Source organism: Lichenostomus cassidix, chromosome 3 (assembly GCF_008360975.1).
Source record: "Lichenostomus cassidix isolate B80296 chromosome 3, HeHo_3.0, whole genome shotgun sequence".
Classification (NCBI taxonomy): Eukaryota; Metazoa; Chordata; class Aves; order Passeriformes; family Meliphagidae; genus Lichenostomus; species Lichenostomus cassidix.
In genome coordinates, this window is record NC_139483.1 from 70,188,613 (window position 1) to 70,201,663 (window position 13,051).

Sequence of the window (13,051 nt, forward strand, 5' to 3'; positions counted from 1 at the left end):
TAATAGAAGTAATTTAGAAAGACAGTGTTTTTAGAGTAGATGGAACATAGGTGACACCACTTCCTAACAATTATTTATAAAATGCAGGCTATTAAAAGTTTTCAGAAAACTCTTTGAATTTTTTCATTAAGAAATATTCTGTAGAAGGTAATAACTAAGTTGCAGCTCCAGTCAAAGGACAGGACTGATGGCTGATGGCAAAGCTACAAGTATTCACACCACAGAGGAACTTGTCAGCCAGCAAACAACAAAAGCATGTTAAGGAACATTAGTTTTGGTCTTTTCAGATAATAGAGCATTATGTCAGAATTACAAGAATCCAAAGTTACAGAAGGGCAATCTGTTCCTATTAATTAGATTTAATTGTTAAAGGCATCTCGGTTAAATGTGTTGGCCCTGTTGAAATCAGTGGTTCAACTCCCACCTTTAAATTCTTAGTTCACTTGATAATTTGTTTTCGTAATAAATCCAAACCCCTTCATTTTGAATTAAGAACTTGACAAATTTGTTTGTGCTTACCCTTGTGAAGCTGTATCACAGTCAGCTTTCAGTTAAAACAGAGTATGCATGATGAAAAAATTCATATCAGGTCAGTCATTGTGTAAAAATGTGTTCTGACATAACGGAGTGGGGAGAGTTAAGTAGTGGCATAAATATTGGCATCATTTTCTAAAAGTTGTCAATGGTATTTTCCTCAGAAGAAAAAACCAATAGCACTAAGGTTTATGACCTTGTTAGATAAAAATTTAATTTGTAATAGTAATTGATGAATATGTTGTTTTTCATGCCAAGCATGTCAAATAGAGTGAGATTAATCCAGTATTACTTTAGGCTTCTAGAATGTAAATCTCTTAACCTAAATTAGTTGTTTAGGCTGTCTTTGAAATCAACACTGAGAGATTTCAGGGGACAATTCACCTTATCCTATGATAAATATAAAAAAGAAAGGTAGTATTCTCTGGAGCAGCCTATCTGTCTAGGTTAGTCGAAACTCCTAAAGACAAACTGACAAGCAGTTATCAAAATTTCATTCAATTAATCTAAAATTGTATTGAGTTTTGGTGGCTAGGTTTTAGTAGAACGGGTTTATGCGGATGGCTTCTCTAAGAAGCTGCTAGAACTTTCCTCTATGTCCAACAGAGACACCACCAGCCACTTCCAAGATGGACCCACTGCTGGCCAGGGTCAGGCCCCAGATTTAAGAAGGAGGGAAGAACATGTGCAACAGCAATTGCAACCAGAGAAGAGTGAGAATATCTGAGAGGAAGAGCTCTGCAGACACCAAAGTCAGGGAAGCAGGAAAGAGAAGAGCTGATTCAGGTGCTGGAGTAGAGATTCCCCTGCAGACCCTGGTGCAGACCGTGGTGAGGCAGGATGTCCCATTACAGCCCATGGAGGACCCCATACCAAAACAGGTGGATGCCTGAAGAAGGCTTTGATCTGATGGAAAGCCTATGCTGGAACAGGCTTCTGGCAGGACCTGTGGACCAGTGGGAAGAGGAGCCCCAACTAGAGCAGGTTTTCTGACAGGACTTGTGATGTGGCAGGGGACCCACACTGGAGCAGCCTGTTCCTGAAGGACTGGCCCCTTTGGAAGGGGCCCATGGTAGAGTAATTAGTGAAGAGCTGCAGCCTGTGGAAAGAGCTCACAGTGGAGAAGTTCACAAGGGGCTGTCTTCTGTCTCCCACACTGGAGCAGGGGCAGGGTGTGAGGAGTCCTCCCCCTCAGGAGGAAGGAATGGCAGAGGCAATGTGTGATGAACTGACCGCATTCCTCATCCCCCTCCACTGCTGGTGGCGAGGAGGGAGAAAATTTGGGGCTGAAGTTAAGCCCAGAGAGAAGGCAGGGGTGGTGGCAAGGTAGTTTTATGTTTTGGTTTTATTTATTCTTATTTAACTCTAATTTGACTGTCAATAAACAAAGCTATTTTTCCCCAAGGTGAGACTGTTTTGCCCATGGAGGTAACTTAAGAATGATATTTCTCTGCCCTTATCTTAACCCATGAGTCTATTGTTATATTTTTTTCTCCCATGTCCAGTTGAAGAGGGGAAAGATGGAGCAGCCTGGGAGGGCACCTGATGTCCAGCCAAGGTCAATCCACTACAATAACTCCTTTCTCATCTTTCACAGAATCTTTACAAATATAGATATTTCCCATACTGTTACATGGGCCTGTCAGCTGTGCACATACATTTGATATTGAGCGTGAAATGTGCCTATAGTTGGAACCTCTGGTTTTATAGGTCATTGTTACCAGAGTGAGCTTTTTGTGACAAGCTATTAATCTCTGAAAGACTTTCTCCAAATGCAGAGATATACTTTCAGTGACAATTGTTACTTTTTGTTCAAAATCTTACTCAGATAGAAAATAGGACATTGTCAGACACTAACAGATTTTGACTCTTTCCACAAGCAAAGTTACAGTTAATGTCCTGTATGACGCAGAAGGCTGGACTACTGCAATTAAAAATATTGATATTTATTCTTCTCATGCTCAATGTGACATTGTAGAAGAGAATGCTACAGGGACACCTCATTGCAGCCTCTTAATACTTAGAGGGGGTTTATAAGAAAGATGGGGACTGATTTTTTATAGGGCCTGTAGTGATAGGACAGGGGATTAATGGCTTTAAAGTAAAAGAAGGTAGATTCAGACTAGATATAAAGAATATCTTTTTTATGATGAGGGAGGTGAGTCCCACTCCTGGGAAGAGTCAAGGTCAAGTTGGCTGGGGCTCCATTCAGCCTGGTCTAGTTGAAGATGGGCTCACTATAGGGATTTTGAAAATGTTCTTTGAAAGTCCCTTTCAATCCAAAGCATTCTATGATTCTGAGTAATTCCTCTTTTAATATTTAACACAATCTTCAAATCCAAGAAATTTTAGGAAGAGAAGACTCATATTTGTATGATAACTAGATATTACTACTACTAAAACTCAATTTCACCCTAGTTTGAGCAGGATAATAGTAAGAGTTGAATCTGCATTTCAGCTGGCTAATGATTAAGGATATAAGCCAGTTGTTACTTATATGAAGACAAAGGTACCCATACGGACTGGACTGCTGGACTTTCTGCTCACCTCTAAATCCCTATCCATTGCCTGAAATAGACTCCATTATCCACTGAGCAGGGCTTAGCTGCAACATAAAACATAAAAATGGTTTATCATTTTTATAATTTTTATCATTTTTATCATTTTATCATCATAAAAAAGGGCAACATAAAAACGGTTTATCAGTGTGTGGAATGTTATCAGTATTTTCTTATAACTTCAAAGAGAGAAGCTTTGTAATGGAACAGCCATTAATTTTTTTTCTTTTCTTCACTGATATTTGGAATATTTTTAGTCAAAAAAGAAATATCACAGAAGAGTCATGTTTGAAATACACTTGCTCAAAACACAATATTTGGTCTAGGTTGTCAAATCCTGGGAGAAACTTCTGTCTAGGAAAAAAAGAAGCTATTAACATTTTCATTCATAGAGGAGACTACAAGAAATACTGAATGTAATATTACTTTGAATTAGATTATTTTCAAAGGGGTAATCTCCAGAGGTGTTGTCTATGTTTACTAGCCCTACTTTAGAAGGTTAATTATGTCCAAGTGTATGTTTTCTTTTCTATGTCCTCATCTATAAAGAATGAAAACTTTCTTCCAAGATCATGGTCCTGAGCTGGCACCTTGATTTATTGATGAGTAGACGTACCTAAATAGTATAAATATATATTATTTGTATATATATATGTATACGTATACGTATACGTATACGTATACGTATATGTATACGTATATGCATATGTATATGTATATGTATATGATGTATGTGTATATGCATATGTATATGTATATATGTATATATATATATAATTTCCAAGCAGATCTATTACTGTAAGTGGTCTTGTTTGATACATGGCAAACAGGATAGATTTTAGGCTTTCTCCACAGTAAAAGTAAGTGATATAGGTTTAAAATTTTTGCATCGACTTCATATAGTGTGGCCAAGAAGTCTTACTTTAGCATGTCTAGGACTGCTAATTTAGTTTAGGCCTTTAGTTAGAATAATTGAAATCTCAGTTATTCAAAATGACTAAAAAAATGTGAACTTGCACTGAGATATGTACATGTAAACACAGGAAGGACATCTTGTACTTTTAAAAGGACCACATTTTCTTAAAGTCCAGCTATATAACAAACTAATTTCTTAAAATCTAGCCATAGATTTGAGGCGCTTATAGTCAGAAACTTTCATTGGGATTCACGCTGAATTGAGACACCTGGTTTTGATTTATCTATTTTGTAGAAGTATGTTACAGTTAGTTAAACACAACCCTTTCCAACCTTTGAGGTACCCTTGTGTGTCCCAGAAAGCCTCTAGGTCCTTTTCAGGAGGATGTGGATCTCTCATCAGCCTTGTGCCATATATGCCAGGTCTGTGACAAAGTTGTATATCCAAGGGTATCTCAGATGGCACCAGATACCTACTTATAGGCATATTCATAGTTTAAGTTTTATATTTTGTTGTCAGGTGTTTAAACTAGATGTTGAATACTTCATACAATCCATGATACTCAAAAGACAACTCCCCTTGCTGTCCACTAGCTGTTTACTGCAGAGAAAATAGACTGCAATCTAAGAACAGGCAAACAGCACCCTTATATATACACTTATTTGCATGTCTTGAACTTGAACTGTATCTTGACTTTATAGATTCAACTTTACTACCTGGAAAAGGAACATTATGCACTGCAAGGTACAATGGCAAAGGGTGTGAGATTTCACCGTGCATAAAGCGAACCAGGAAAACACAGTGATTCTCTACTGTTCTAATGGAACTCCTGCTTTGAGCAGTTTCAATGCTGAGTATTTTTACTCTGACCATTCAAAATCTCAGTCTTATAGTCAACTGTTCACAAAAATAATCAAAACAAGAAATTGTATATAATCTAGTAAATTTGTCAGATGCTCTCAATTCACAAGATTGTTTCCACTGAACTGTTAAAATAATCTATTGTAGCATTTAAACTACCAATATATACCTACTTTTATGGTGTTTGAAAAATCAATATATTTGCTGACATATGTGTTAAAAGGCTTACAGGCTAAATAATAGTTTAGAGTTTTTTATGAGTATATAGCATACACTATACTGAAAAATGACTCAGTTTGGCATTAGCCGCTTACTAAGTATAACAGAATGCACCAAACTGGTATTTTCAGGAAGAAGTCTAAGTCCGAATTTTTGCCCAGAATTTTAGGAGAAAGAACATAAAGACTCTCATGTCATGGTACAGAATTTTTCTTCAATGCGGTGGATCATTATTAGATGTACATTTTTAGGACATTCAAGTATAAATGTATAATTCCCTTAGTATAGGGAATCTTGAACTGGATCTGGAATTAAACCAAGGAATCAGAATAATTATATATAATTCTGCTAGTCTAGCTTAATCAGAGTCTTTAACAGAAATTTGCCCTCGTTGAAGCTACCCCTTTTGTGGTTTTCTGTGGAAAAGAGATCAGGAGGTGTAACCTGCAACAATGTAGTTGACTTCAATCGTGAATTTAGATGGACAGGTTTAAGATGGACTTGTTTAAATTACTGAAAATATTGGGGTTCGCCCAGTGACAGAGAACTACAGTGCACATTCTTTGCAGCTACTGAAAACACTTTTATTTCATACCTGTAAACAGTAGTTGTTTCATACATGGAAGAATTAAAAAAAACCCTTAATTGAACCACAGAGTAAAATTGGAGCCAGCATAACTGGAGTAAAATTCTACAGACTAATATTAGCATTATAAAGGACATAATTAACTAAACTGCATGATTAAAACTCAACTGAAATACTGCTTGGTTTTAAAATTTAAGAAGGGGATATACTTATTTACATAACAGTTTACATTAAGATGGCCATGTATTACCACTAATGTTCCCTTGCTACTTTTATAACAGTAATTTCAGTAACATATGATCTTTAAAATTGCAAGAAAATAAATTGTAAACATTAAATTATAAGCTATAATTCTACAGGGTGTTCATTAATATGTAATTGAATGACAAGTTAAGACTTAAAGAATGGCTGACATTTTTGGTAACCCAAAATACTATATTAATTTATGGTTTAAAATAAGGTTTGCAAGCCTTGCTATTTTAAGGGGAAGTTTTCTCTTTAATAAGATGCTAAGTTCTATAATATAACATTAACTTGAAAAAGATAATTTAAAGTTGGCATTTTCATTTAAATAACAAATTACATCCAATTCAGAAGATAAATTTAATATTTTTTTTTTATTCTGCTTGAAATCATATCAAAAACCAAGATTACTCTTTCTTTGCCATGGGAGAAAAGTTGTGACAGTGAATTAATTTTTATGTTTATAAACAGGAGCATTTATCCTGATTTCATGCTGAATTTCCATTAGGGGTGATTTCATTAATTCTTAACCTTCAGTTACATCAGAGTGAATGAGAGCAATACAGCAGCAGAAATATGGCATTTGTTTAAATCAGAGTGGGACATATTAATTTCATTAGTTTTCAAAATTTAAAAGGGATAAATAAAAGTAAATAGTAAATAAATGTAAAAAAATAGCAGTTTTAAGCACACCAAATTGACATAAATAAATAAATATGAACAGGATATTAAAATGTAATATATGTATTATTATATATATATTTATATAGTAAAAATATTATTTATAATATTTAAAACAACATAAGACACAAATTATCCGTTATGGAATCCTTTTTGTTGTTCTACGTCTTAGAAGACAATGATGGGAATCTTGTGTCTAGGATTGCACTGCTATATATAATATCATATTCTGAGCATATTAAAAAAATATGATGAACAATATTTTGCCTGAACAGTAAAAAGACTACTGAAACCTGATCTCTTGCAAACATCCTGAAAGTCATGGACAAAGTACGATCCAGGTCAATAAATTATACAGCAGATATCCACTGAGACATTGCATCTGGGCTTTGCACAGTGCACGATGTAGGTGGAGATTCTCTGTGCAGATTGTGTCCTGTGAGTCTGATCCATAGATACCATTTGCACACATACTTCACAGAGGGAAATCCTATGAGAAGTCACACCAAGCTGCTCCAGTATGATTAAGAGAATTTTAGAGCTTGGCAACAACTCACTTTTTTATTAATTAAAATCACATTAAAGTTGACTCACCCCAACTCAGATGTTGCCAAGAAGGCCCAAATCACCCTCATTTACCCAGGGGCTCTTCTGGCCCAGCTTATTCCTTGCTGTCTGTGCTGGACAAAGGGTTCTGCTGCGGTGATCGGAGGGATACCAGGGTTCAGTTCTTCACTGCCATTTGCAGTGACACATCTTTCCCTATCTGTCACTTTCTCTGACTTTGCCACTTCTACTTGCCCGTAATTTTCAATAAATGACTTTATGACACTTTATAGTGATTGCTTTTCAAGCTTCATTTTTGTGTTTCTATTTATACTGGAGTCTCAATAGAAAATGCACCACTGTTTTGTGCTACTGTGTTTAACACAGGATAGGACTTCAACCACCTCTGAATAAAACCTCTTCAAAATTGAGAAATCTTGCTGAAAATAGTAATTGAAAAATTCAGGATCTCAGTATTATGTTTTAGACAGAGAAAAGTGTCTGGAGCTTACTTTCTGATCTTTGAGAAAGAGAGACTTTCCTCTTAAGATATTTTTAAATTTATATTTTGTGAGCTTTTTGTTATGCTAGTTAATAGAAATTTGCTGCGGACTGGTGGAAACTGAAAATAAAATGAGTCTAAATCATGGTGAAAGTGTTTCAAGGAAACGTGAATCATACTTTAATGGAAATTCAGGTTTACAGATCCAATTGTTGTTTATAGTCTGGACTTTAAATTTAATTATACCCATTATAAACTAGGAAACCAAAAGTTTTGTAAAAAGTATTCATCTTCTATGAGTTACTAATTTAGAAGAAACATTCTTTTTTTTGAAGAATAAGTTTGTAGGCTTTTGGTTGGTTTGTTTGTTTGTTTTTAGTTATTCATCAGTATTATCAACAAGGTCAATAGAAACATGCAGAGTTTTACAAAGTACATTTCAATATGAATACCAAGACTTATGCAGAGCTTTAGGGGCTAATTCAAGAATGCAATCCAAAATTTATATTTTGCACCACAAAAAACCCCCAAAAACCAAAACTTCATAACCTTTGTATTTTCATAACATTAGGACTGTGAGATGACATTTTGAATTTAAAAGAAATGGGGTTTTTTTGGTTCTATTTTTGCATATAAAGTCATTGTGATTAAATAAACACAACAAAAGATTTCACACAAAAACACTGACTCAAAAATGTCAAAACAGACGTTCACTTGTAAAAGTTAAACTATTTTGCATTCTCAAAATGTATTAAATTTTACTTTCTTGTTAAACTGATTGTCACAATATAAAGCTTCATTTTCTGATGAGAGGTATTAACTTTAAGGCTCCTTGTCTCTGTGTAGACAGATTTCTGCCTGATGGCTCATTTGACATGAACCAGATAGCATCATCTTTGGAAATCAGTGATGGAGAACTTATTCTCTATGGGCCACCCCACGCCTTGCACTGACTTCATTGTCAGTGGCAGAGGAAATGCTGCTTGATGCTGAACTGACACAAAAGACAATTTCTGGATCAGTTGCACTGTGACTAGACTTTAACAAATCAGAAGTAAAAGTTTAGGGTTTGTGGCAGATTGGTTTTAATTCTTGAGAAAAGGAATACAAAATATATTCATTAGTAAAATAAATCTTCTCGTGAAAACTAATTGTCCTTTCAAAAAAAACCCACTTACACCATAAGTTCTGTACTCCTGACACAGATTCAGGGTTTTAGTACCTCCTTAACAGGCGTATGAAACAGCAGTTTGCCTATTTTCTGTCCATTACTTAGGTACTGGGAAGGAATGGGGCACATTGACTTTAATGGCACTTCATTCATTTTATTGGCTATGCTCCAGCCTGTCAAGACTAGGAATGTTCTATAGCTGCTCTGTTTTGCTTTTAAGATAGTAGGTAGTTAACACAGTTTCTTTCTACACCTGACTTTTTTTCCCCCTTTAAATAACAGAGAGGCTTTGAAGGAAATTAGGAAGAGAAATCAGAGGAAATGCTGTAGCATAATATTGCTACCTTAGTGTAGAGGTTTATATAGCATTTGAAGGGATTTATTGCATATAAAATTTTGCAGCTGAGCAGGTATGTATTTCCTACACTGAGCTGAGATTTTGCTGTCAGGTGCTGTGAATTTGTACCAAGAGTGCAATAAAAGTAACATAGATTTCTGTTTACATGTGTCGCTATACAATATTTAAAGTGTAAAGAATTTGAAAGGTTGTTAATGGATGGAAATGTTTATGCTAGAGGAGATGGAGAAATGGAATAAGGAGTAGGAGGCATATGGTAATTCAGATGAGAAGCATTTCATGCTGGGAGACATTCCTCTTCTATGGCGTGTTAAATAATCTGGTGTGGGTGTTTTTCTTTGTTTATATGATGTCCTAAGAGTGAAACAGTTCCTGTGAGTAAATGAGTATTTTAATGAATTTTAGACAGTCTTGCCTGAGAGAAGTATGTATCTAGCTATAAAATATGCAAAGATAGCCCCAAATGATGCTGGCTTCATTTTTAGTGTTCTGTGTTTATTGTATTAATATTTTAAGTAACTCAGTCAAGATGGAGACTTTCCGCATACATGTGTATAGCTGTATATTTTTAACTGAATTGCAGTTTCTCTAGGACATGACCTCAAATGATGAAAAAAGCCCTTTAAAAACATTATAAAATGAGTTTTTCTGTCTAAAGTTGTGTATGTGAGTTGGAGGAAAAAATTGTGGAATAACAAGAGTACAATTTAAATCTTGCTCAAATGAAAGGAGTTGAGTGTTGTGACATGTGGCATACAAAACCCCAGCCTCAGAGCCTGTCTCCAAAACCAGAATTTGCAAAGCTAATTTCAGTTTTGAGCAAGGTGAGATTGACAGCTGCCAGAACACTAAGTGCTGGGATGCCCAATCCAATCAATAAGAAAATGTGGAAGAGCAGAGCATTTCTGAAATGCTGTCTCCTGCAGGGACTGCACTCCCCAAAGCTGGAAGCCAGAATTCTGTTTTTTGTACATTTGCCTGATAGAAGCATTTGCCCAGTAAGTGGTGTTCTGCTTCCTGGGATGCTGATGGAGTTTTTATTTTCTGCTTGTTGTATGAAGGAACAAAAACAAACCAGGAATAATTCTGAGAGCAGCCACTCAAGACAGCATCTTTCCCATCGGACGAGCCGAACTGTTAACATCTGCTCTCCTCCTTTGGCCTGTATGGCTTTTGTACTTTTTGCTCACAGGGCTGTAGTTAACCACAAAAGCAATAAAATGTAGTTACCACCCATAGTTCTGTGATTAGCAGTCTGTTATAATGGACCAGCTCCAATCCTAACCTTCCTCAGCCTTTGTTGGGGAGATCTCAAAATGGATCTTCCAAAGATATTCTAAGAAACTACTTATGAGAAGTAACAGTTTAAGTAAACATTTTGTGTTCTGTGAACCCTGAGAGAGCAGGTTCAGTAGAGATTTTCAATAGGATTTGGTGGAGGAATGCCAGTTTTATGGACATGGGAAGAGGACAGATCTTGATGAGACATACACAGTGAGCAGCTCAGGTACAATATAGTCCTTGTTTAGATATTTTGAGAAGTTAGTGTTCAAAACACAGTAGTGTCTCTCAGACACCTATGGGTGTTCATTCTATTTCATTCCAATTTCTCTCTTTTTTTATTTTTACCCCGGTCTATTCTCTGCACTTCCATATCTCCTCGTTTGAGAGAGACTCATGAGTCCAGATACTCCAGTTAACCAGGAAAGGACTTACTGTACTGTCATTTGCTATTGATGCAGACATGTGTAAAAATGTAAATATTTTTTCTCATAAATGACTGCTGGGGTTTATTTCAGATAACTTCAAATGTACTGCACTTAAACAGGTGATCTTGAGATAAAAAGTTTTCTATTGCTTTGTCATATTAAGTCATGCTCTAAAAATTCCCCATGAAAAATGTCAACATCTGTCTTCTACTTACTTAGAACATTCAGGGAGTCATAGTAGAAGATGAAAAATACATCAATTTCTTAATAATTCCTTCTCTTAGACTTAAAACAGTGTTAAAATAAAACCCAGTGGATAAGTGACAAGTCTAGAGATAATATTGCCCCCAGCAACAGATTACTGATTGATTGATGTGTTATATATTAGCTAAAAATAATGATGAGCCTCAGATTTTTCCTCCTACAGCATAGTTGTTAATCTTAGCTGCATTCCAACGTAGCCCTTTCTCACAGAAATATTCCAGAATTATTTAAAAGTTAGGTAACAATCTTCTGTTCTGTTCTTATTAGTAGCAGAATGTCAACTGTCCCCTGCTGAAATACATATTTCTGTTGTACAGACAAGTTTTTGCAAGAAAAGAGGATGCATCTGAATTAAGGCAGAAGCAAGAATGTATTGCATTTATTTTGTAAGAAAACCTATGCAATCTGCAACTTAGGTACACAACAGCATGCTAAAGATTTTTAAAATATTATTTTTGTATTTATTTATGTATTTATGTACTCTTTGCTTGACAGTATCTAAATGAAAACCTCAATTTCAAATTTTTTTTTTAAATCTACAATGTCCAGGGAAGTAACTTTGTTTATCTGAATCTGTAGAGTGTTCATATTTCTTTTCCCTGTCTTTGCTTAAAGTTCGAATCCCTGGCGAGTAGTTTTCTGGCGCTGCAGAGAATATGCTGTGACTGTACAGAATAACACCAGGACACCACTGACATTTTGTTGATAAGATTTGCTTTAAAATATATTCACAGACAACCTGTCCTGCAAGTACACATTACTGTAGAGCCTTTATCAACTTCAGACACGCTCAGCCTCTATCATGCATAAAACTCACAGAAACTTTTGCCAAGAACAGTTATCCAAAAAGATAGAGAGTAAGAAGGTAAAGCATTTCATAACATTTCAGTTCCCTGTTGTGTCAAGATGGAGAATAGAAAAAACCCCAAGTAATAAATTCTTGTTTTATTCACCTACATTTATTTCTCTGCAAATGTCTGATGCAAATGTAGACCATTAATATGCTCTTTCTAGACAGGCTGGCTCATATATCTAGGTGTTTTCTCCTTATCTTTCCATTTATTTTTTCTGAGAAACTAACTTCAAAAATGCCTTTTTATGTTTTTCTTGTTGTTTCTATTCCCTTCAGAGCCTGTAATCTTGTTTTCTGGGTTACACAAAGCACACCAAAGTTAACCATTTTTATTTCTCAGTTCTGGGATGTCACCTAGTTTCACAGAGGAGATATGTAACTGTGGACAAACATATTCATGCAAAGGCAATCACCTATTAGTTTGATACTGTCTGATTCCATTGAGGAAATCCAATCTCATAAAATTCAGTAGTAAAACTGTCATTTGCTACACTGAAATGAGATCTATGCTATCAAGAAGTATCCAGGTTGCTAATTAAGTTAAAAGGCAGCTATTGGCAGTTGTCAGATCCTCCTTTAGTACACTTCAGTCTGTGACATGGTCCCCAAAATTGTATATGTTTGGGGATGGCTTGGAAGTTACCAGATGGAAAAACACTGAGAATGCTGATTGACAGATGGCTGAATCTGAGCCAGCAGTTTGCCTGGGTCACCAAGAAGGCCAACGACTACCAGGCCTGTATCAGCAATAGTGTGGCCAGCAGGATGAGGGCAGTGATTGTCTTCCTGTATTTGGCACTGGTGAGGCCACACCTTGAATCCTGTGTCCAGTTCTGTACCCCTCACTACAAGAAGGACATTGAGGTGCTGGAGCGAGTCCAGAGAAGGGTAACAAGGCTGTTGAAAGCTTAGGAACACAAGTCTGATGAGGAGCAGTTGAGGGAGCTGGAGTTGTTTAGCCCGGAGAAAAGGCAGCTCAGATGGGACTTTTTGCTCTCTATGACTTCCTGGAAGAACGTTATGACAAGGTGTGTGCTGGCCTCTTCTCCC